The following is a 23574-nucleotide window of genomic DNA, read 5'->3' as shown; positions in this document are numbered from 1 at the left end:
TGCATGGGTTGCTGAAGACCGCTTCTACCCCCGGAATCTTCACGGGTCTGTGCGCTGAGGATACATATCACATATGACACAACATATTCTGGTACATACATACGTTTTATTCAAATCAAGATAAATTAAATTACAGTTCCGGGTATATGTCATTGTGCAGTTGATTTGCAATTTTACAGGGTAAAAGAAAATACATTTCGTGAAAATCTTTTCTAATGATACAATGGCACGTGATTCACAGCATGGGCATATGTCGAATCACCGGTTTACGAATATTCGTATTTATAAACACACTTTAAACAAGATAATTCCATTCTTGGACTTCATATTTCAAATTTATTTCGTTGTGAAATGTTCATTTCTCCAAGACAGCTGTTGGTTCTGAAGATATTGAGTTTGACCGAGTTGTTAAAGGTCCATTCAGAATACATGTTCAGGTCTGAAGAACACGGGCGAAGGGCCCTCATGTGAATTCCTTCCTCACCTGAAATTATAAATAAACAAATATAAGAAATATAGTTTTGTTGGCTCCATCCGTTATTTTGTAATTAAAATAAAGATTTGAAAACAGAATATATAATTAATTTTATTTCTCAGTGGCAGGGAAAGTGTTTTATTATGATTGACACATGACATGTTGTGTCATTCAACACGCTTCTATCACCTTGTAAAAACTGCACAATGACGTCACCAGTTGATAGTGACACGCATGCGCGGATGAATGTATACCCGGTGATGCTTTCAAATACACCAACCTAAGCATACACTCACCGCGCATGGGCGCCGATTGTCAACGAGCAGTTTTTCTTTTGTGTTAAAATATTTTGCACTGTCATCAGAAATTTCTTTATTGTACTCAATATATGTTGTTTGATCATACACAGTATAAATCCTTATAGAAACTGCGAGGGAAGCTTCCAATGACCAGTACGAGAGTTGACTTGGAGTTATTTCCCTTGGATTATGAAGCGCTTGCTCTTGTAACGAACTCACACCTCTCCATCACACCAAATACCTTTACTTATATCAGATTCATGCACTGATATTAGAATTATTGATTTCATACAGTAAAATAAAGGCAATTAATTATGATCATGCAAACTAGATTGATAAACTGTTTATTGGTGTAGCAACTGATTGAAACCCACGGATGTGTAAACATGACGTTTTCAATTTCCTGACTTACACGATTATGTTTGTCATATTTAGAATTTGCTGACATGATTTACTAAACCCAAACTTAACTGTTCGTTACTGTACTGAGAGTTGACCTGACTGCAGACGTAAAGTACACATCTATTTTATTAAACTATTTCATAACCTTTCAATCTGGTGAATCACATAACTCGTCCCAACTACTGAATACCCGAACACATTCAATACCGTTCAGGTGAATACTGTATAATAGGGTTCCCGTCTTATCATGTTATGCCACGTTCCAATACAGTTTATTCAAATGTAACTTAGTACAAACAAATAATCTGAGAGTGTATAGTGCCGCGTCAACAAATTTTTGTGCCTCACGATGATAACTTACTATTGTACGATTATAACACCAAAGGTCAAATGTGCGAAATCGTTATGAATATATCAAATTTCACTTGTAGGTACATGTCTCATATACACAAAACGGAAAACGTTTTACAAGTACCATACGCAATATTTCCAACAATATGCATTTGATATTCACTGTAGCAAACCCATCAGAGCGTATAATAAAATGCATTAACTGTGGCTGTTGAATATTCCACATTGTATATCCTAACTTGGGGCTAAATGACGGTGTCAGGTGACCCTGGTTGTGGGTACATAGCATGACAAGGCCTTTTGAAGCGGTAAGTAGTGCCTCCCTGTGTACAATTGCTATAAAGAAGCCAAAACATAATGCATGGGTGATGTCTTCTTAGAAATCAAAATCAGAACATTGTTACACCCGGTTGGTTGTATTACCCGTGGTCGTGAGAACGTCTGGGGTCTGTACAGTAAGTCTCTTAAGCGTAACACTATGTGGCTCGCTGATTCGGGGTACTTAATACCTTGGTGGCAAGCCCACCTGACTGAGTATGTCGTTGTTACGTAAACTTCAATTTCAAGTTAAGCCTTCTAATAGATCAGTTGATCTGTATACATACTCGTGTAACGTTTACTTGAGATGGAATAAACTGTTGGTGACGTAACACAATCTCAACTGATGCATTGTACTGAATATACCAAGCGAACTTATATTAACCTTTATGGTATATGATATCATATATCAAGTATCGTTATTTTGTACGCATTATGCAAGGGTTCATGTTTGTTAATAATGCGATCAAGTAAACTCGCACTGTTTTAAGTTGAACGATGGTTAAAAGGGAGTATAGGTCCATGTTATCTGGTGCCAATGTCAAATCCATGAGGTGAGGTGAGGTGAAATGGGGTCGCGTCCAAGATTATTGCACTTATATAGCGACGTGCATGTACGTGTGTGTGTGTGTGTGTGTGTGTGTGGCTGCTTGTACTAGTCCGGACTGATGCCGATTTATAGTGCTAGCTCACTGAGATACCATGCCGCAGTTTAACATGAATACCCCACTCAGACACAGTATACTGACTCCGAGCCGACCAGTCCTTGTTTTAGCCCCTTAATGCCGAGCGCCAGACAGGGTAACAACAAGTACCTTGGTATGACGCGGCCGGGGATCGAACCCCGGACCTTCCGCTCTCCGGGCGGACGCTCTACCACTAGACCACGGAGGCGGTCTTCAAATCCATGACTAGATAGTGTACGTATTGTATGGAACTGAGAATAGCCTCAATGGAACAGGGGCATCAGTAAGGTTTATTTTGATCTATAGCATAACGCTTACGTTGCTGAAAGTAAATTGACATTTGAACGACTTGAAAACTGACACCCTCGTCCTCCTTTTAAAGATCGCTGCACTTAACTTCATAAAGTAAAGTAACACCACCTTGAAACAAAATCAGAAGTTGTAATGAAAATACGTTTGCGAAAACCTGGGAAATGTTTGAATATCTTTAGTCATCATTAGGTTTATTTTATGAACTACGAAGTAGAATAACAGTAAGCCTGTATTGCTTCTTGAAAATATTGAAACTCTAGATTCAATACACATTGCGTTTTTACGGCTTGATTGACGCTAGGGTAAGGTTCAAGTGCTGTGTGCACGTACATGTTCCGGTACTGTTGCGTTTAAGTGTACGGTACACATGCGTTTACACACACAGGTACGGTTTCGGATAAGGATAACAGATAAGGATTCGGGTACTGATGCGTCTACATGTGGAGATACGGGTACGATCAAAGATAAGGGATCGGATATTGATACATTTACACGACAGGTACGGGTACAGATGCGTCTACTCGTAGAGATACGGGTACAACCACACATAAGGGATCGGGTATTGATGCGTTTACACGACAGGTACTGGTACAGATGCGTCTACTCGTAGAGATACGGGTACAACCACACATAAGGGATCGGGTATTGATGCCTTTACACGATACGGTAGCGTTACAGATACGCATACAGGCAGAAGGGGGTGCACATGTGCGGGTATGGGTACAACCATGGGAATGGGTACTTGTAATGATTAAGGACGCTGCGATTTGATTCAATTTACACTGCTTCACTGCACACTGAATTACTCATATTCTGATGCATGGAGGTTCATACAGCCATGGCCTATGTACGCATGAGAAACAGCAAGATGGCGCTTTACCACACCCCGACAGCTGCTTCATCACCCATAACATCTGACTCGATAAGAACCACACCCGCACTGACATCATTTAAAAATGTACATAAATCATAAATACATGTGACGTGTCTCACTTAATCAGGGGGCACGGGTGGCCCAATCGTCTAAGGCGCCGCAATTCGCTGTGCAGAGTTGCGCCCCTTGGGCACGCCAGAAACCTATGATTGTGGGTTCGAATCCCGGTTCGCCCCGATTGTGTTTATAGGTTTGTCAGCACCATACCCGTGCTCGTGGGTTTCCCCGAAGTGGTAAACGTCTGAGACCTGCATCAATTCAGGCTTTCCTCCCACATTAAGCTGACACGCCGTGATATAACTGGAATACTGTTAAAAGCGGGGTTAATCCCAACTCACTCACTTACTTAATCAGTGTAAAATTCAAGTATTTGTGTTGCTACTTTCTGCCATCATGTTGTTGTTTTTAAACACATACCTGAGGTCACTGGCATTCAGTATACATTTGGATTTGATTTTGAATTTTTGGTTTTAAGTAAGATTTACATATTGGATTATGTGGAATAACCTACTCGTGAGGCAAGGTCCGACAGAGTGTGTTTTGCATATACAATGTCTGCTGAATTGGACACAGTCTGAACAGACCCTGAAACAAATGCATCCAATACAGAGAATGCAGGTCTATATTATTTGGCAAGTCTAGATTACTGCAGTAGCATAAAATGAAGAAAGTCTCTGGGCTCCTATTTATTATATTTTAAAACTATAATTTTACAACTGTTTTTTTCTGTAAAATATGTACATTTCAGAGACTAGATGCAAGTCATCGAGTAGGCGTGGCATATTAAGAGACGCTTGTACTGGAGAATTCATTGACAGGTTGTAACAGAATGAGTTTGGGGTGTGACCATTATGGGCCTATTAGGACCAGGTAGTACAGAGATATTTTACCGGTTGTACTGGGCCTACTCACGGGGTAATGGGTGACAGAAGGCGTATAACCAGGCCAGTTGTCATGGCAACTAACCAGATTGGCTGTACTGGTTGTAATCAAGGGATCAAGACAAAATATGAATTTTGATATTCACCTGCATGTTAAGTAACTTCAAGACTGACCTACGCTCTCTCGTATGGGCTACAGACATGTCAAACTTGATGGCCCTGTACTGTCTACAGGTGTCACACAGGTGACACTTGGGTGAAGACACGTGAGGTATCTCAATACCAAACATTACTGAAGATCAGGTCAATACAGATATAAGGATATTAAAGCAATAAAAATACAGCAGATTCAATACCAGGAATGTATTCAGCGATGCGTATAGCATCTTAGTTCTACGACCTAGTAAGCACCAAGGAACCCGATCTTGAAGGGCATTTGAACGTAAGACTTGTATGAAGCAAAGTACAAGAGATCTATTCGACCTTCAGCTATGTCATCATATATTCAGTGGTTTACTTAAGGACGCACTCGTGTAACCAGTTCTACTGCTGTACTGTCATGAAAACGTTATAGTCATATTAAAGCAAAGCTACACCCCTTTACCTCCAGCCTACCCCACCCTCCCATCCGCCTCCACCTTCCCCTCCCCTCCGTCTCACCCCTCCTACCCCCCCGTCTACCGTTCCATCATTCTCTGCCGCTCCCCATAGCGTTACCGTGTCACAGCTGAACTGTCAGGGTAGCGTCAGCGTCTATAACTTTGAATAACCTGTGATAACCACGCAAATGCTAAGAGCTGACTCAGCAAATTGTTTTGCACTAGAGCCAAGGTGTTGTAATCTGATGTAAATGTATTATGTTAAAATGGGGTGTTTGTATAGTCTAAATTAATAGGAAGTCGTTCAGACATTCAAACTGAAGTTTACTGCCTTCGTCGAGAATCCTTCATGCGTGCAGAACATCACCTCGGATGTGGTGTTAGATGAAGCTCTGATTTGCTTTTGAAACCTATTATTCACGAATGTCAACACGCCCAATTATTAAAAGCGTATTGGTGAAATGACATGAACATTTAAAAATTCTTGACTCAGTGTTACACCACTCTAAAAGTAAATTCTATTAGTTAAGTACGCGTTGAGGGGCGAAGTAAGAAGTGGAAATCATTTTGGTCCTTTTTGTGGCCTTGGTATTTAAAAAGTTTAGGTCTGTGCGTATAAATTTAAACGATTTGTTTAATGTCTTTAATACATCATCTCGTTTGTCTAGGTGTTCAGCATTCACCTGTTTGATCTGTCATCGTCACCCCTGGAGTGAATCTTCCTGATTGACTGGCACCACGGAGAATAATGCTGAAAACAGAAGAAAAATATATACATATTTGTTGAACCATTATTTATGCATACGTGGTATTAATCAATTGTTGGCGACAGAAAGGGGAGGTAACTCTGGTGGAGCTCTAACTTTCTTGATGGAATGCTTTAATGTCGTTGTACGATCCGCGCGGCACTTAATGAAATGGGAACCTAAAACATGAAAAACAGACATGGAGTTCCACTGTGTAATTTTCAGTCTGGTAGTGTACTTTATCGTGACTACCAAAAGGTGCAGCAAGGTATGAAGTGATATTCATAAACCTTGACTATTATTTGATTGACAGTAACTTTCGGATGTCAGATGATTTGTATTCACGGACATCCTGTGCATTATGGACAACAAGCACCTACCGCTATTGCACGCCCGGACAGACACGTGTCCGCACGTGCATGTTCACATTCCACATTCGTGGAAGCATAATCAAAGATTTCAAAAGGGGTTGCTTACAAGGCTGTGCTCTTTCCCCCTATTTCTCTATTCATATTTCAGAGATTATTCAAACATTCCTCTGCTAGCTCTAGCGGCTGTTTTCTAAGGGTGTGTGTTTGGACAAGCCTCGCTTGAGTTGTTGCCAGGCCGTTTCAAAAGACTTCTGTGGAAAAGCTACCGAGCGGCAAAACTTCCATTTCATTTTGATGTGCAGGGTTTCAATACTTTCATGGGGCAGCTCGCTCATAGCTCGACGTGAGAGGACTAAGAAAGACGCGAGGGTCGCCTTTTAGAAAAGTCCATTGTGTAAAGGACACTAGACAGGCCATCAAGGTTTACTCTCATAAATAAAGCCCCTAACAGACATTCAAAATCTTTCATTTGAGATTTCAAAGGGCAAAATGAGAGAAAGGGGTACATCGTGAGAACGCTGCGAGAAAGTGGGTCGGGCGAGCTCACTTTGCGACTTAATGATTAATGCTACATCTACCAAGAGAAATGTAAAGAGAAGTCCGCAATACAAGGCAGACCATTTCGACAACTGAAGCAGACTTTCATTGTATGAAATCACATGATGCGAGTCCATAGCTTCTGAAACTACCCTTACCGTGTCTCTTGTTCTTTACAAATAGAAATACATGACTCGTGACTTAATCATTATTGGGATGATCTATCCTTTAGATGAACACTGTTTTATGTAAATTTAAAATGATATTCATAGCAAACGCGTTGAATTTAATAGTATGTATTTTGATGCCCAGCATAAACGTTTGCCGACATGATACACACAGAGACTCACATGCGCACTCACATTGATAACAGATAACAACTTGTTACATCTTCCCAATGCATCAAACATAAGTGACCCTGAGATCTAAGGCACCGCATATCTCTGTGCAGGTTGAAATGTCATGGCCGTACCAGGACCTTCTCATAATTGGATCCGCGAAAGCAAAATTTGTACGGATGATTCTTGTTCCCTGAACATATATTATATAACAAGTGCCAGTTTAGACTTCATCCAAAGTAAAGCTGACACGCCATGATAGAAGCGAAATACTAACTGAATCCGATGGTCAGACTCGCTGACTTTTTGATGCAGTCATCGTATCCCCAAATGCCAAGATCGACGCTCATGTTGTCACTCACTGGATTGTCTGGTCCAGATTCGATTATTTATATAGCTAGAATATTGCTGCATGTGGCTTTAAACAACAAAATACCCGAAAGAATGGTCACAGCGGCGTTTAAGCTAACCCACTGACTAAAGCACAACGTATATCTGGGCGACTGCCATTGAGCTTCCTCGTGTATGACAATGAACTGATAGGAGTATCACATGACTATCCCGACTCATGCTCATGCTTTCCCAGTAGTCTGACACCAGCAGTGGACATTCCGTGCTGCTACACACACTAGGCACAGTAACGCAACACCAGTCCACGCACTGTTAAAGTACATGCCTCAGACTCTTTGTGCAGTACAGTAACAGGTGAGGTGAAAGGGGCTATAACTTCGCGTTTAAGATTATTGCCCTCATATGGCGACTTGCATACACGTGCGTGTTTGTGTGCGTGTTTGTGTGCGTGCGTGCGTGCGTGCGTGCGTGCGTGCGTGCATCTGCTTGTACTATTCGGGGGTTATAGTGTTTCACCACTTAGATACTATGCCGCAGTTTAACATGGGTTTCGTTTAACCACTAGAAAATATTAATCCTTTATCATATTTATATATATTTATATACTTGTCACATGTTTCATTTCATGCTTTGAGATGGACTACGCTATACTTTGCTTAATCAAATCAAAGATATCTAAAATACACACACCATAAAAGGGGACGACTGAAATAGCAGTTATCTCCCCTTAACGAAATAGCATTGATCGTCCAAGTTATCTCCCCTTCATAAATAAAATATATGACAAAACGTGAGCCGTACATGTTTTATAATGTGTCTCGTGTTGGATTGTTACTGTGTCGTAGGGTACTGATGCGACAATCTAACCATGCGACGACTGTCTTCTTGACAGGGGCCTGTGGGAGAATGTGGCGTAGAACCGATCTGGGCATGCACTGTTAGTTTTAATACAAAAGACCACCGTAGAAATCTCAGACACTATCATGCTGTGTAATACAGGATTGCATTAACAGGATGTAAATCAGAACAACATAGGGATTCTCTCATGTCAGACGTCTGATCATGTTACGCTGATACTGCATGTAGATGCATACATTAACACTCCCCCACCCTGCATTGTCATGAGGGGTCATGGAGAATGGGGGGAAGTGTGAGTCATACATCTCTGGGGATTTATTACACTTTAATGTCTTCTTAAGAAAATATAGCACGTCATGTAGGAATCCAGTATCACCTGTTTGGTGGATATTTTAGGTTAATTTTACAGTTATTGATTCCTCTAAGTAACTGACACATTATGCTCCCTGAATCGCGAGGTCAGTGGTTTATATTGAAATTAAGGGCGGTCCACTAAGTTCCGAAACTTGTTATATTTCACAATTTGTATCTCATCTTACAGCCTTTATACTTTCTATTCACAAATATAAATGGTACTTTGCTGCTGCATAACATAAGTACACATGATGAAAATCTAATGGAAATATGAAAATGGTTAAAGAAAATTGAGATAAGTGTATCATCAAAATATTCAAGAGTGATTTGTGATATAATAACAATTTAAAACTTATACGAGGCCATAAATATACATTAACTAAAAATTAAAATATTTCCAGCTTTGTGTATTCAACGTTTAGCTGTTTCAAGGATGCAAGACACAAACGTATATTGTCGGAAATTCCCGAACCGTGAACACCATCATCCTGATTGGATGGCAGAACTGGGACAGGGGTCGTCTCAAACGTTCGAAAACGAAACCATGGTTGTTCAAAAATATGTAAGTGATACCATAGCATACGTCATCTTTTAGAGTCCTTTCGAAAAACATTTTAGATGGTCTCAAGGACCTGCACACGTGACGAGACGAGGATGAAGTGTTGCTGTAGATGCACGCATGCCTTCCCTTGCTCTACAACAATAGCTGGTAGGTAAGGCTATATCCCACACATTCAGATCCCATCTCATGTTCACCTCTATTTCGCTCCACTGACTGCTTTTGGTGATATTTGTGGCTATCCAATGTCAAGCTACCCTGAAATGTGTCTTCCATGGGAACTGGGTAGTCCCGTGAATCCAGTGAGCTTCTACCCCAGATCTGCTTCCTTGTACATGGTATATGTCACTATGTCTAGATCTGCCTCCTTGTACATGGTACATGTCACTATGTCTTGTTCATTTCGACTAATAATGGTGGCGTTGATAATGCCTTTAGTTTGAAATCTTTCTCAGTTACAAATCTCTTGAGGGTACATTCTTAGACAAAGGTCTCGAAGATCGGATGGTACAAATGATGCCAAGATAAAAAGTATGAGACAATTGTTCCCTTATACAAAGATTACAAGGTTTGACAAAGAACTTTAGACCTCATCCAGCCATGTCCCAGAGGGTGCCTTGGCAAAGAGTAGCTAAAAAAATTAGTATTCCCTTGTAACAAGGTTGTACTGTTGGGCAAAAATGAAACCGATCTTCATCAGCCATTTCTAAATGGTGCCCAGAAAGTATTAATATTGTTCTCTTGTGGAAAAAATGGTAGGCACTGAAGATCTGAATACTAGTAAACATACTTCAAGTGGTGTGTAAGAGGTTGTTTGTCTCTTGTAAATGGCGGTCATATTATGTTAAGCTTTAAAGAACTGAATGGAAATGTTGACAATAAGCCATGATGTAAGAGAGCGTTGTTACCTTGTCAAAAAGTGCCAAATGAGACAAAGTCTTGAAGATCTGATCAGCCATGTTGCAAATATTTCAAGAAAAATGTAAGAGATTGTTGTTACCTTGTGGATAGAGTGCCAAATGAGACAAAGTCTTGACGATATGAATAGCCACGTTGAACATGTGGCAAGGCAAATGTAAGAGAATGTTGTTACCTTGTTGAAAGAGTGCCAAATGAGACAAAGATCTGAAGTTGCAAATAGTGCCATGTAGGTACATACTATTGTGGCGTATGGTACATGGAAGGGCAGAGGGACACGTTTCCACACCAACTACCTCCATATCTGATCCTTGTATCAATTCACAAAGGAAAGACAGATTGTCATCAAAACATATCTCTGTTGGATTTCGTTTGATGACTGCCTTGACGTGGAGAAGGATAATGGCTGTCACCCAGAAATAAAGCAGTTATTGAATATCAGATTCCACGATGTCCTGGGAACTGCCCGGTGGTCAGTGTTCATTGTGTGCACATAGGTACCGCTGATATGATAGATACACTTCAAACACAGGGTCGTGACCTCAACACTACGTGCAAATGTAAAGAAATCTCCCTGAATAAGATCTCGATTGATGAGCCTAGTTTACACTTGCCGACATGTCGCACAGACTTGATGCCAAGATGCCAAAGAGTATTTTAATTTGAGAAAATTACCGAGACGAGACTGGTATTATTTTTCATACATGCGTCGGTGGAGTTCTGTGTTATTATTAAAGAATACTGCGGGTGAAGTGTCTCAGCAAGTGTTTAAGACAAATTCCGAAAACTTAGTTAGTGACATATTCAACCTTCAACTAAAACGTTTGAGATCACCACTGAGAGCAAAAATAGAAAATGGAAATAATGATATAATTCAAGGGATTAGTTGAACGGTAGACCGACAATGATGATCCAATATGTATTTAATTCAATTTGTTGTATGTATCAGCTTTCCACCTGAGGCAATACATGGGATTTTACAAGGCACGACAATACCATCAAATGTTTTGATGCTTGTTGAACAAGTTTCAGAATACGTTTTCCCCAGGCAATACAAAAATAACAGGATGCACTGTACTGTTCTCTCGTACCTCGGGGCCATAAGCTCCACCGTGTTTCAAGTACTCATTTGCAGAGACAAAACTTTCTCTTAACATATTTCACTGAGTTTTTATTGGACATGATGTTTGCTTTTAATTCTTTTGTGGAATCATTTTCAATAGGTCACTGTTGCATTGGATGAATATAATCCTTTTTCACATATCAGCCGACTACTGCCACGGCAAATATTAGCTTTCCCAGCGTTTATTTATTCCATAAACAAACTGGCCTTCAGGTTGTATCATAGCTGTAGCTACAGGTCCTTACAGGGCCTGGTACGGGCTGAATCCGTACATTCTTACAAAACTTTAACCTCTCATTAACAATTGGGATTTTTCAACATAAACGCCTTCATTATAAATTGCAAGGGCTTACGGGTGCACAACTTTGAACCATGTCTATATATTTAAACATACATATGTACATTGACACATCCAAGTCTGGTTGGTTATAAACCAGGGAAACCATCTCTCATTTGTTATGTCCATATTGTCCTATTATTTCATTTATTGTCCCGGGGATGAACAACCATCATAATTAATTTAGGTTTAAGTCTGATAGGTAGATATTTATTTAAAGCTTTGTAAATAAAGAGTATCAGAGCTTATTTCCAGTTGTCTGTCATATATACTTGTTTGCGGCATGGCGATACGTCTCTAGGATATTACATTTTCTGAAAAATCATACAAGTATATGTCCATTGCTACCAACTGTGAATTGTCTCCATCAAGAAACCTACACCAAGAAGGCTAATATTTACAACAATTGAATTAAGTACATCAAGTTTTAGTTACATGGTATTTATAAACATTATGTTACAAGAACACGAGGCTTGAGCAGTTAAATATCATGGCGTTCGAATCAAACACTAGTACCGGGCAGCTATTCCTGCTCCGACGTAAACAGCATCCATGAAGCTAAGCGTCCCAAACACGTCAAATAACCAGGTGCAATTGTTGGTGACCATTACGCCCTACAAATACGACATATTGAATGGATATCGGATAAAGACGTCCGGTGAATTGTGTTATGTAGAAATCAATCAGGAGCAGGCTTATTGACGCGCCACCCCCGCGCCACCCCTCGCAACAAGTCATTGACATCTTCGTGCCCCTTGTTCCCAGCCTTTGTGTGTTAAATATCGCGCTGACGCTCCACAGGCTACAACCCTTACAGAAACGTCATTAGGCCGTCTTTGTTGTACGACCACGTTAACAATGACCCCTGGTTGAGATAAGCTGTCTTACAGCCCGGGGGGGTGGGATTCCAGCGAACAATACCTCGGGGGTCAGTTTTGACACCACCATGATGGCTTCTGATGGAGATACGGTAGGTGACGACTTCGCCGTGAGGGGTCGCTGCTTGATTGAAATACCCTCTAGGAGACTCTGCGAAATGTTGCATACCTTCACAGGTGGAACTGCTGAAAGGGTTATTAAGAGTTAGGTTGTAAACTATATTGCTCCACTTGGCTAGATTGGCAAGTTGATATTACCATACAGGTGCAAAATAGCTGCGTATCGTCAAATAGACCCTAGACAAACCCAGAGCAATTAAACCGTTGATAAAAAGCCGCTAGCCAGGCATCAGAGGGACGGGTAAAAGGGCGCAATTGTTTATGGTTGTTTATTGGTGACGAAACATGTTTTGGCGAACACCATGTGACATCACTGATTTTCAGTGTTTCATTCATATAATTTTCACGACCCTTTTTCCTTCAACGCAAAATGGAATCTGTTTCGGTAGATAATGCAGACTGATTGGTTTCCAGCGTTGACGTTATATCTATTGTCCAATAGGAGGCATGCACATGTGTGATTTGGGTTTTGGAAGAAGAGTGGGACGGAAAATGTCTTTATCAACAAACTTTTATAATATTTCTGTGATATGCATGTTCATGATGGTTCAACAGGTTACAACAGGGGACGCGAACGTCATTTGTTCCTATGACTATCTGAAAGACTATTCTTACAATATTAGACGTATATATTTATAGAACAGGGAGGTGTCGTCAACATTTGACATTCAACATCTATTTGAGAATGTAATATAAACCTAACCCAAATCCATTATAATACATGTGTGAAGAAGTTGTCTTAATATGTACCAGACGATGGTTACCATGGTAACAGCGGTAACTCCAGAACCTAATTTATAGGTAGTGTACCCATAGGAAATGTATGTTTAGAACTATAATTTCGTTGTAAATTTACACCCTTTGCCTCTGAACAGAGAGACAGAAGATGACCGGCAAGAAGCCAGCAGCTCAACACTGGCCGGTCAGGTAGAGTTGGCCATTACACGTGTGACTCATGACTGAGAGGGGACAATGGCAGACGACACTGCCGACACAATAGGCAGACGTAAACCGACCGAAAACTCCAGATCGCATTTCGACAGCAAGCCTTTCATGTCCACTGTAGCGAGAAGCCATTGAAGAATACCCGACGCCTACCGCCACCAAATGTGATTTTAAAAGCTTTTCTTGTCCCGTTCCTCTCCACTGACTCACCCTATCTCCCACCCGGGGTTTCTATATTCAAAGAGTTATTTACGAGATGTCCCGTATGTGTTCGAGCTGTAGGACCTGTTGTACTGGCTCTTCTCGTCCAACACGCATTTACGACCGCCATATTGAATTTTGGCGGTTGACCACAATTTATGCACTATCAACCATACAGCCTTCTAAGCCTACACTATCTTAAGACATTCGCGATAACTAAAGACACGATTGAAAAGATATGTAATAAAACAACGTTTTACAAATATTTGCAACATGGCAAAGAATGCATAAACATCCATGTACCAGCATGCAAGGTTTTTGTCACACGAACAGGAAAATCTGTCCATTTAGTGTATTGTGTTTCAACAATACGTGGCATGTAACTACAAAAGCTACGTTGTCACCCTTGCCTTTTATTATATGTCCTCAACACGCACTGTCCCAACCAACCCGTACTAATTTTCAGCCTTTGGTCTGTCTTGGGATCTCTGAAGTCTTGCTCGTTCCGACTGACTGATCATCTAGTTTCTAGGTAATGCTGCATTGAATAAATACAGCGACAACCATTGGCGTTTCAAAATTTACAGCCTCTTGTATCGTTGACCTTTGAACTCCGAACTCCAATATGATACTTCCTAATATTTGAAATCACACACCTGACCAGGATTTTGAATCATATAACGGGGAGGTAATTAATAATTTAAAATATATATATATACGTTGGGCTTATCCTGATTTGAAACAACTAAAACTGTGTACGGGTTACACTGGTTTTAACGTAAAACAGTTAAGTTATATGCATCACTGCAATACGGTTGCACGTTATAACGAGGTAAACTGTTAGGCAGTAGAACATGATACTTAAACATTGAGGAAAGTTATAGCACTCACAGTCCCCGGTCCTGCACGCTATTTGCAAGCACGTGGTTACTTCACTTATACTTTATGGCAACCAATCTAAATATCTGCTTGCACACACCAACGATAAGATTGTATTCGCCGTTTATATAGACAACATGGAATGTACATTTTACAGGGAAGTATACTGAATGTGTGAATGCCTGTTTATATAGTCGACATCCACCATAGATAAGGGTCAAAAATACGTTCAAGGAAGTACATGAATACATTAAAATACCAAGCGCAGCAATCAAACTCATGGTTGAGAATATTGTATTCCATAATGTGGTTGTTTGCAATATGATACTGACTGAAAGAACACTATAACATATAAAAATGCTTTAAACGTCTTTATCTATTTTTCGAATTCCCTTACATACATGTACAAATATCTTCATATTTAAGCAGCCACCCTGGCCTATATTAAAGATATTGACGTGTTTATTTAGTTGTTGTTTTAGGTTCCTTCTTTATCTTACAAAATGTCATCTCATTGGATTTTATTTACATCGGTTATCCCTGCTCAATGTGTAAGATAATTTGTACTATTGACTAAATGATCATTACAGGTGTGTTGGGCAATTATAGAACAACATGTCCGTCTCTATGAGATAACCGCGGCATTTGAGCTATGTCGATCGCATGATTCACACTGCACAACGATCAAATCTTTCAACATACTTTAGAAGTCAGGGAATGGCTATTTTCTATCGATCTACCTACGCTCTGTAGGTCAAAGAGTAATATATTGCAAGTGGCGTTTGTACTTGACGAGGGGTTCAGCAAGGAAATGCCTCTGTCCTTCGTTTTTATGCTAGCTAGCTACATATACTTGTAATACTGTACAGTCAGGTCATATCACAGGGCTAATACAAGTCTTTAGACTTCGACAAACCAGGCCTGCCCATTCCTAATACTTGAAGTATCTTTCATCCAAATGGCTACAGCGTTATTCATCAGTTGATTTTTTTTTGAATTTGTTAAACTCTATTGTCAATTACATTTATCTTGATATTAAAATCTGCTCGTATCCTTTAGAGACCACGTGAAGCACAATTACAGCTAACGCGTCGCTGAACATGTTTGTGGGGTTGTAAGAAGCAGAATAAATCAGACATAATAATGAAAGCTTTGAAGCGTGAAGTGATGTCTGAATGTAGAGATTTCTCGACACTGGCCTGTAACTTGTCTGACGGGTTTGGGCTGTCAAGTCATGCGGTGTAAATTGATCCCCCAACCAAGGGTGGCTTCAACTGTCTCGATCTTAAACTCCCGGCATTGCAAAACGTAAAAAATGCATTTGCTTGCAAGGAGACACGATGTAGCTTCAAAGACTTAAAAACCTCTTAAATCTCAGTTGTACTACAGTATTTGGCAATTAAACTACAAATCAAATAGATGTTATGAAACAGGCGTGCAAGTAATAAAACATGTACGATAACTGTCTGTATAAAATCCTGAACAGAAATTAAGGTGTTGGTATGTATTATCTTCTCGCATTGCACAAATAACCACGCACCCCCCTCGAAAACCACCCGTGTTATACTGGCCCACGCTACACATTAAACAGGTTTGACTGCCCACTGGGACTCACTGAACACACATAAACCCTCTCATAGTTCTACAGCAGATTTATTAGAGGTATGTCACCCTTAAAATGGCGGGTAGAAGCTTACTACCCTGCGGCCCCGTGGGTAAATATTTGCCATGTATGCTCGAGCCATACACGGCCAGCTCAGTTGTCTGATTAATACAACCGCGTGGGAACGCAATACATCGTAAAGTGTACCTCGTTATAACGCCCAATATCTCATGTGGATTTAAGGTTTAGCTCAGGCGTTGGGAAAAGATTTGAATTCAATTTTTTTCAACGAAAATTGCTAGATACAACAATGTATTTCTTTCTTTTAAAGAAAACTGTCTATGTGATACGTCAACCAAATAATAATCATGTTGTAAAATATGATTAGTTGGAAGGTTTTGAAAACAATATTTTGTCAGCTGTTGAACTATGCTCACACGTGTGTGGTTAACACATACAGAAAAATATAAGAGGCATGTGGACACCAAAAGTGGATATGAAAACCTAAGGCCACATATACGGGCAGGCTTTATTGTCGCGATGTTGGAGAAACCCGGAGGGGTCTTAAGATGAACTTTGAAGCAGGGTCAAAGTATAGAATTAACATCTTTGAACGTGTGACGCTGTCGGGAGTCCATCCCTGAATTCTAGTGGTAGAGACCATTGTATAATAAGAACAGAGAAACAGAGCTTCGATCACAAGTGTATTCTGTAAGAACAATAAATTACATCACATACATCTAGAAATGTCGGAGAAATAAAAAGCTGGATAAAGACATAAAATGTTATCGTTAGATTTTTAGATAAGTATGGCCTCGAGCTCTGATACGACATAGAATGTCGATGTTCATGCCTTGGGCAAATTGATACTGTGATGTATCAATATACAAAATGAATTTTCTATGTACACAGGTATACCTTAGTACATATGCTTTCTGAATACAGTTATTTGCAAGGAACAGGTAACATGAGTATATCCTGTGAAGGTATATGGTTTAAAAGGAACGAAATCAACTATTCGATTGGATGAAAAGCAATTTCCGTGCTGCTGATTGGTCACAAAAGGAGGTCAAGGGATTGATTTCACAATCATGTTATAAATATGAAATTTATGAAGTTCTTTTAGAACAGAAACATATTTTCTTTGAATTTGGGTTAAAAGGAACGAAAGCAACTATTCGACTGGTTAAAAAGCAATTTCCGTGCTGCTGATTGGTCATAAAAAGGAGATCAGGGATTGATTTCACAATCATGTTATAAATAAGACATTTATGAAGTTCTTTTAGACAGAAACATATTTTCTTGACTCACATTAATACCAACACAGGTTATAACAGCAACACATATATTCCTCCGACATTTTAACAAAGAGAGACAGACCAAAAGGGTATCCTTGTAGAACACCTCGTTGGGTACTCGGAGAACCAATTTACCAAATTGCAACATGAATGTTTCATCAATGTCCCATTAGGAAAAAGGCTTACTCCAAAAGTATGCTTAAAATAAAATAACATCCATGTACCATGCCACGTGAATCTCTTCATAATTCTTCCAGTTGAAGTTGCAAAGATACTAGAGTGTCCCCAAAATACTACTGTCAAGATTTAGATAGAAGACAACTTACGTTTCCTATAAGCATGTTAAAGATACAGAAATGAAAGTAATGGTTAGAGCAAACCATTTAGGTAAACTTGCTGGTAGAGGCAAATGTTATATCTGATACATGCCCATGTTCACAACCAGGTCATGAAGGAGCATGTTCTCAACACTTCTTACAACATAATGGAATAAAGATTATATTTGAATTTCAGTAAAGCTTATGGTTAGAATTCCCACGTAACCTTAACAACCCAGCTGATCGTTTCCCTCTCCTTTGCAGATAGCAAGCTAACAGCATTGCTCCAAACATCCGGGTCTATTTGCAAGACATCCGATCTCATAAATTAAATCCTGCCTATATATGCAATCAGCCCTGTCTACTGTGCAAATATCTCTATCGTAAGTATGCGATCTTGTCACGAAGCTGAGATAGACAGGGGCTAATTTAACGTGACTAAATCGCTCTGAGGCAAAGACAAAGGTAAATCAAATTTGAAATTTGTCCTGATATTTCGATTGAATCAAGAATGAACTTGACACGGCCACTAGTCACATTACTTCGAGTAGGATACCATAAACTTCAGCTACAACGAGTGGAAATATTGATATATATGTATATTTACAAAAGCTATCATTAGACAGTACGAGTGCAGTTCATATTATACGAAACATTATAACCATAAGACATGCTATTAAATCAATATATCTTAAATACTATCAATACAAAAATATACTAAAGGTGTATTTATTTTGAATAAAATATAGTACGTAGATGCGTGATGGCACCAAGGTGGCTTTAAACCTGGGAGAGAAAATCGATAAGATCAGGAAAGAGAAAACCCCTACGCTGTGGTTAAAAGGATTTAAATCGACAGATATGCACGTGACATGGCGTTCTTACCTCGACGACCCTCGTCGTGCCTAGCACAGGGGATCTAATGTAATACGGCACACAAACTCTACTCATAATATCATCATAAAATGTCACTGAAATCTGTCAGAGAAATCCGGTCAAAAGCACGCTCTGCGCGATATGGTGGCAATAGCAGAAGATCGGGTAGATTTTCCCGCCATAGTGGATGAGTGTGGATCTAGTCATGACGTCTTGTAACATGGACTGGACACACAACCATCCACACGAGCGGGTAGCTAACTTGCCGGTCTCGCAGTGTTAACGTCCAAAATGTCTCTCACAATAACGAATGCCCACGAATAATTTGCAAGTCCTTCGCTGTCAGTAAGGCAGCGTCAGTCAGATTCACACATGACTGGCGGTACTCTTCTCCGGTTCTCAGTTCCTTCTCGGTCTGCCCGAGAGTGTGCACTGAGTAATGTTCCCCCAGATGTGCAAGTCAGGTGTGGTAGACGTGTGAAGTTGTGAACAAACTCCTCCGACTGTCAGTGACTATCAAAGTAGGACACTGTATCTCGGCCGGCTACCCTCTAACCGTTGCCCACATCATCTGAGCCCGCCGCCCTGCACCGGGTGTGTAAGGGGCAAGCACAACACGTCCTAACATGCGAGGTGGGGTCGGGTGGCTGTCGTCTGCCGTGTCGTCTGCTCCTGGGAGGGACGCTCGGCCCACTAGATGCCATGACAGGCCCGGTGCCCAACTGGCTATGCTGAAGAGGGTAGCAAGCTACCTTTATACAGCCGCTCACCGCTACAGTGGAGAAGAAAAGGTTTCGAATTCATCGAACTTGAATGGGGTATGGATTAGGAGTGGCCCTAAGGCGCATGCGCGAGATCGGCAGTCAAGCTTCTAATCCGATATATTCTCGTTTGAAGCGTTGATCAAAACACCGTGTCCAATCTCCCAACTTTCCCCTCATTCTCTTCTTGTGTTTCAATAGTTTTTAAGTAGTCTGTCCAGATCGCAGGTTTTAAAACCAGTGTTTCGGGTCCCTGTTGGCTATACGCCGCCGTTTATAGGCAGATGAGGCCTGCTCGGTTGACCTTCTTGCAACAATAGGACCGTCTATAAATACCTCCCCTTGACAATAGCACAGGTACGGGTTTTCAAAAGACTGGTGTTGCCTGGGTGTGCAGGCGTTCTTTCACAGCAGGACAAAAGCTGGGGTATTTGAACAATCCTTCTTGTTGTACCAGCCACAGTTTTCCATACACTGAGTTGGCGAATTACTAGTCTGTATGGTTCAGGGACAGTAACCCCGAGGAGAAGCTCTTTCAGAAAGGCCGCTGTTGACATCCATGAATACATTGCCTGGTTACGGCCCACTGATTCGTTTGGACTTGTGAGAAACGTTGTGAGAGACATTTCGGCGAGACACGTCGTTAGTTTTAATTTAAGTAATCGTTCAGTGTTAAGCCGATTAACATACTCGATGCCACCCGTGACAATACCCGATCATTTGGCGGGAAAAGTTCGTCTGTTATTGCCAGTTTGGTTTGTGTGATCTGCTTAAACCATTAAGCAGATCACACAAATCGCCAGATATTCCGAAACTAGGTTTTAGCATTCTTCAACACACTCGTGCCCCTATTGTTATTAATGGTCGCTATGGAGACTGAGGCACTTATTGACTCAAACTTACCAAGTCACATGACACAGTCACATGACTACTTCAAACTGTCGTCTGCCGTCTCGAGGCACAGAAATACCTACATCTCTACGGAGGTCAATGCACAGTTATACCTCCAAATAACTCACTGCTCGAAAAAAGGAAAGTGATTTTATCTTTAATCGTAGGTACGTCATGACTAGCGTCCGAACATATAAAAAGGGAATGAAGATGCGCTACTTATGACTTCGACTCTTCGTCAAGTAGAAGGGCACGATACACAAGCAGATTAGACTACCGTTTTCATGCATATACATCAGATATATTCAAGTGTCATGCTTATATTTTCTAAATATATCAACATTGTCTGCAAATCCTTTCTAAACATAACACCAGTCAAAACGACGTGCATTTGCGTCATCAAGGTATTTCTAGACTTCTCTAGTCCGTACAACATCTCATGGAATTCATTGTACAATGTGGATATGAGCTGAAGTGTAAAAGGCGACTGTAAATTTAAAAAATATATCGTAAATTAAGTGACAAAGTTTACATCTCAAACACCATTTCTATAAACATCTATTACCAAAAAAGAAAATCAAAGACGTTGACTATTGAGTATAAATCCATGTTTATTAAAGTGCATTTTGTGAACAGATGGTCCACCAGGATGCCAGTATTCATCAGTAATAGTCTCGGGTAATTGTGCTCGGTAATTACTAGGTTCTCTCAATGCAAATGCTATTTCCCGAGTTGACTGCGTAAGCTTAAAATAGCTGTCATGTGATCAACTCCGGTTTGCTTGGCTACCCGTCTGTCACGCACAGAAACACGCCTTGACTCTTTAAATCTATAGTCATACCTTCTTGTCATTACACTTTTCTACAGAAATCATTTCAGTTAGCTTTACTTACATTTTACAATAAAATCATTTTTAGAATTTCAGTGATTCCATTATTACTTTTCCTACGATACGGCAAATAATTAAGTTAATTCAGAGACGTCTCTTCTTGGATGTAAGACATTCACGAATATGTGCAGTAGGTAGGACGCATACAGTATATGCGTATACGGTATGTATTGCACAGGTTTGAGAACAATACAGATATATAATGAACAAAAATAATTCAATAACAATTTCTAGTTAATGTTTTATGTGAATTGCTTGTTTGTGTAAGAATACCTTCATCCTTTTCAATAAAATGGTTAAACTCGTTTTATGAAAAATGCCTGTCTGATTCTTTCGCGCTAAAATACATGTATGTTTTTATTTGCTTAACGATGCATTTCATGAGCATGAACTGATTTAATTTAAAATGTAACTCGTGACATTACATCAAGCTTAAACTTTAAACTGGTCTGTCGTTATGCAAGTGCATTTGGCGAGTGATGTAACCCATCTGGTCCGACCTTCCTACCCGCAAATTCTACACAAACAATTTTTAAGATTCCGTGTTTACACAAAGTTGAGATGGGATATAGTATTTTGTGTATTCAGGGCCAGGCCAGACCAAGATCGATCACCGTCACACGAAATGCCGTAATGTGAGTCGAGACATGGGTGGGGCATTGCAGCGTCAGGGTATGCTACCCCAGCAATGCGGGTAGGTGGCTGGGGGTCAGGCAAGGTTATGCCACCACACTGCCTATATTCACATGGGGACGACGGCAGTATGCTGTATAGATTCTATATTCAACACTACTGCACGCTTTAAGAAAAAACTAGAATGGGACATACAAACGTGTACCAATAACTTTGTTGTGTGAATACAGATTATATACCATCGCCATACTGCTTTCTGAAAAAGTATTCCCTAAATGGCCGTCAGACGTATAGCTAAAAGTGTAAGCATTGATATTTCTTCATCATCATGCGTATGCATGTGTGAGAGCGTGCGTGCATGCTTCCGCGTGTGTGCGTGTGCGTCTGTACACGTGTGTGATTCGATATCTGTCGGTTCATCCGATCGACCCCAGGTCCAAAGTACATGCTAAAATGTCATCGATTTTGTATATCTTGTTCGAAGAAGTGTAGACGGGTGGAAATACACGTATTTTCCGTTGGAATGAATTGGAACGATGCAGAATGAACATGTATGCGCAGTTGTCGGTGGACACATGCATGTGCGAACGTGTGTCTAAACACGTATATGTGTTCATGTATGTGTCTGCTTGTGTGAACGTGCATCTGTGTGTCCATGTGCATGAATGTGTGTTTATATATAAAGATATGCATGATCTGACTGTGGGTATATGCATAACGTGTATACTGCACTGTAGGGAATACAAGCAAGTTACATGTGTTGGCTATATAGTACATGTTCCCCATGGTATGAAGTATGGCAATAATGTATGAGAGAAGGAAGAGACCACCTCCAGTTCACATCTCATAGTTATGTCACTGCCATTACATCACAATCATTTCAAACAGAAAGTGTGTTAAAAAGGGACGTACTACAACACTAGACCCCAGCTAAGACGATTAAGATCCTACTCAAGAACACACGCCCAGAAATACAGGATTACCAGTCACCCATCAAACACATACTGCAACACCAAAGTACATTAAGACACGGACCTATATAACAAGTCCGTGGTTAAGACAACCACCTTCTCAAATAACGGTTACCTCCACGCAAACAATAATACCATGACCAGCATTTAAAAACTAAGAAATACAAGCTTCTTTAACGGATATGTGTTGGTAAGTGTGAAAAAGCATATGCATGCTCTAAGTGATTCAGTTCAGAGTAAAATTCCTTGATCAGAGAATTCAAAAGAAAAGGTTCAGTCATGATGGGTTGACCCTACGACCCGACCTAGTGACCAAAAGTGACCAGAGGTAATTTGGCTTTGAAAGAAATGTCTTGACACCTCTATCTGATATCAATATAAAAGACGTATGACCACCCCATGTCAAACACAATTGGCTGTAGTTCTGGATGGGTGCTTTATAGCAATACCAAAGTAACTTCGCACCATTAGCCATTGGTCTGTATACAAATTTTTACTCCCTTTAGCGATATAGGGGTTATGACCTCATAGAAATAGCAGTGTCAGCAGTTTTAACGTTGCTG

General features: G+C 40.3%; 1 long non-coding RNA gene across 3 annotated transcripts in view; it reads right to left on the bottom strand.

The window, feature by feature from the left end:
• Positions 1-89: 89 nt before the first annotated feature.
• Positions 90-23574, bottom strand: part of LOC124148167 — a 35267-nt gene continuing 11782 nt past the window's right edge. For all 3 annotated transcript variants that reach the window (XR_006862934.2, XR_006862938.2, XR_006862939.2), the window contains exons 3-4: positions 5941-6008; positions 90-484 (exon numbers count right to left, since the gene is read on the bottom strand). This is a non-coding gene — a long non-coding RNA (uncharacterized LOC124148167). The remainder of the gene's footprint in view (positions 485-5940; positions 6009-23574) is intronic.

Source organism: Haliotis rufescens, unplaced genomic scaffold (genome assembly GCF_023055435.1).
Source record: "Haliotis rufescens isolate VD_foot unplaced genomic scaffold, xgHalRufe1.0.p SCAF_1, whole genome shotgun sequence".
In the NCBI taxonomy this organism is placed as follows: domain Eukaryota; kingdom Metazoa; phylum Mollusca; class Gastropoda; order Lepetellida; family Haliotidae; genus Haliotis; species Haliotis rufescens.
Note: the sequence above shows the minus strand (reverse complement) of the source record. Positions and strands in the feature narration are given on the sequence as shown.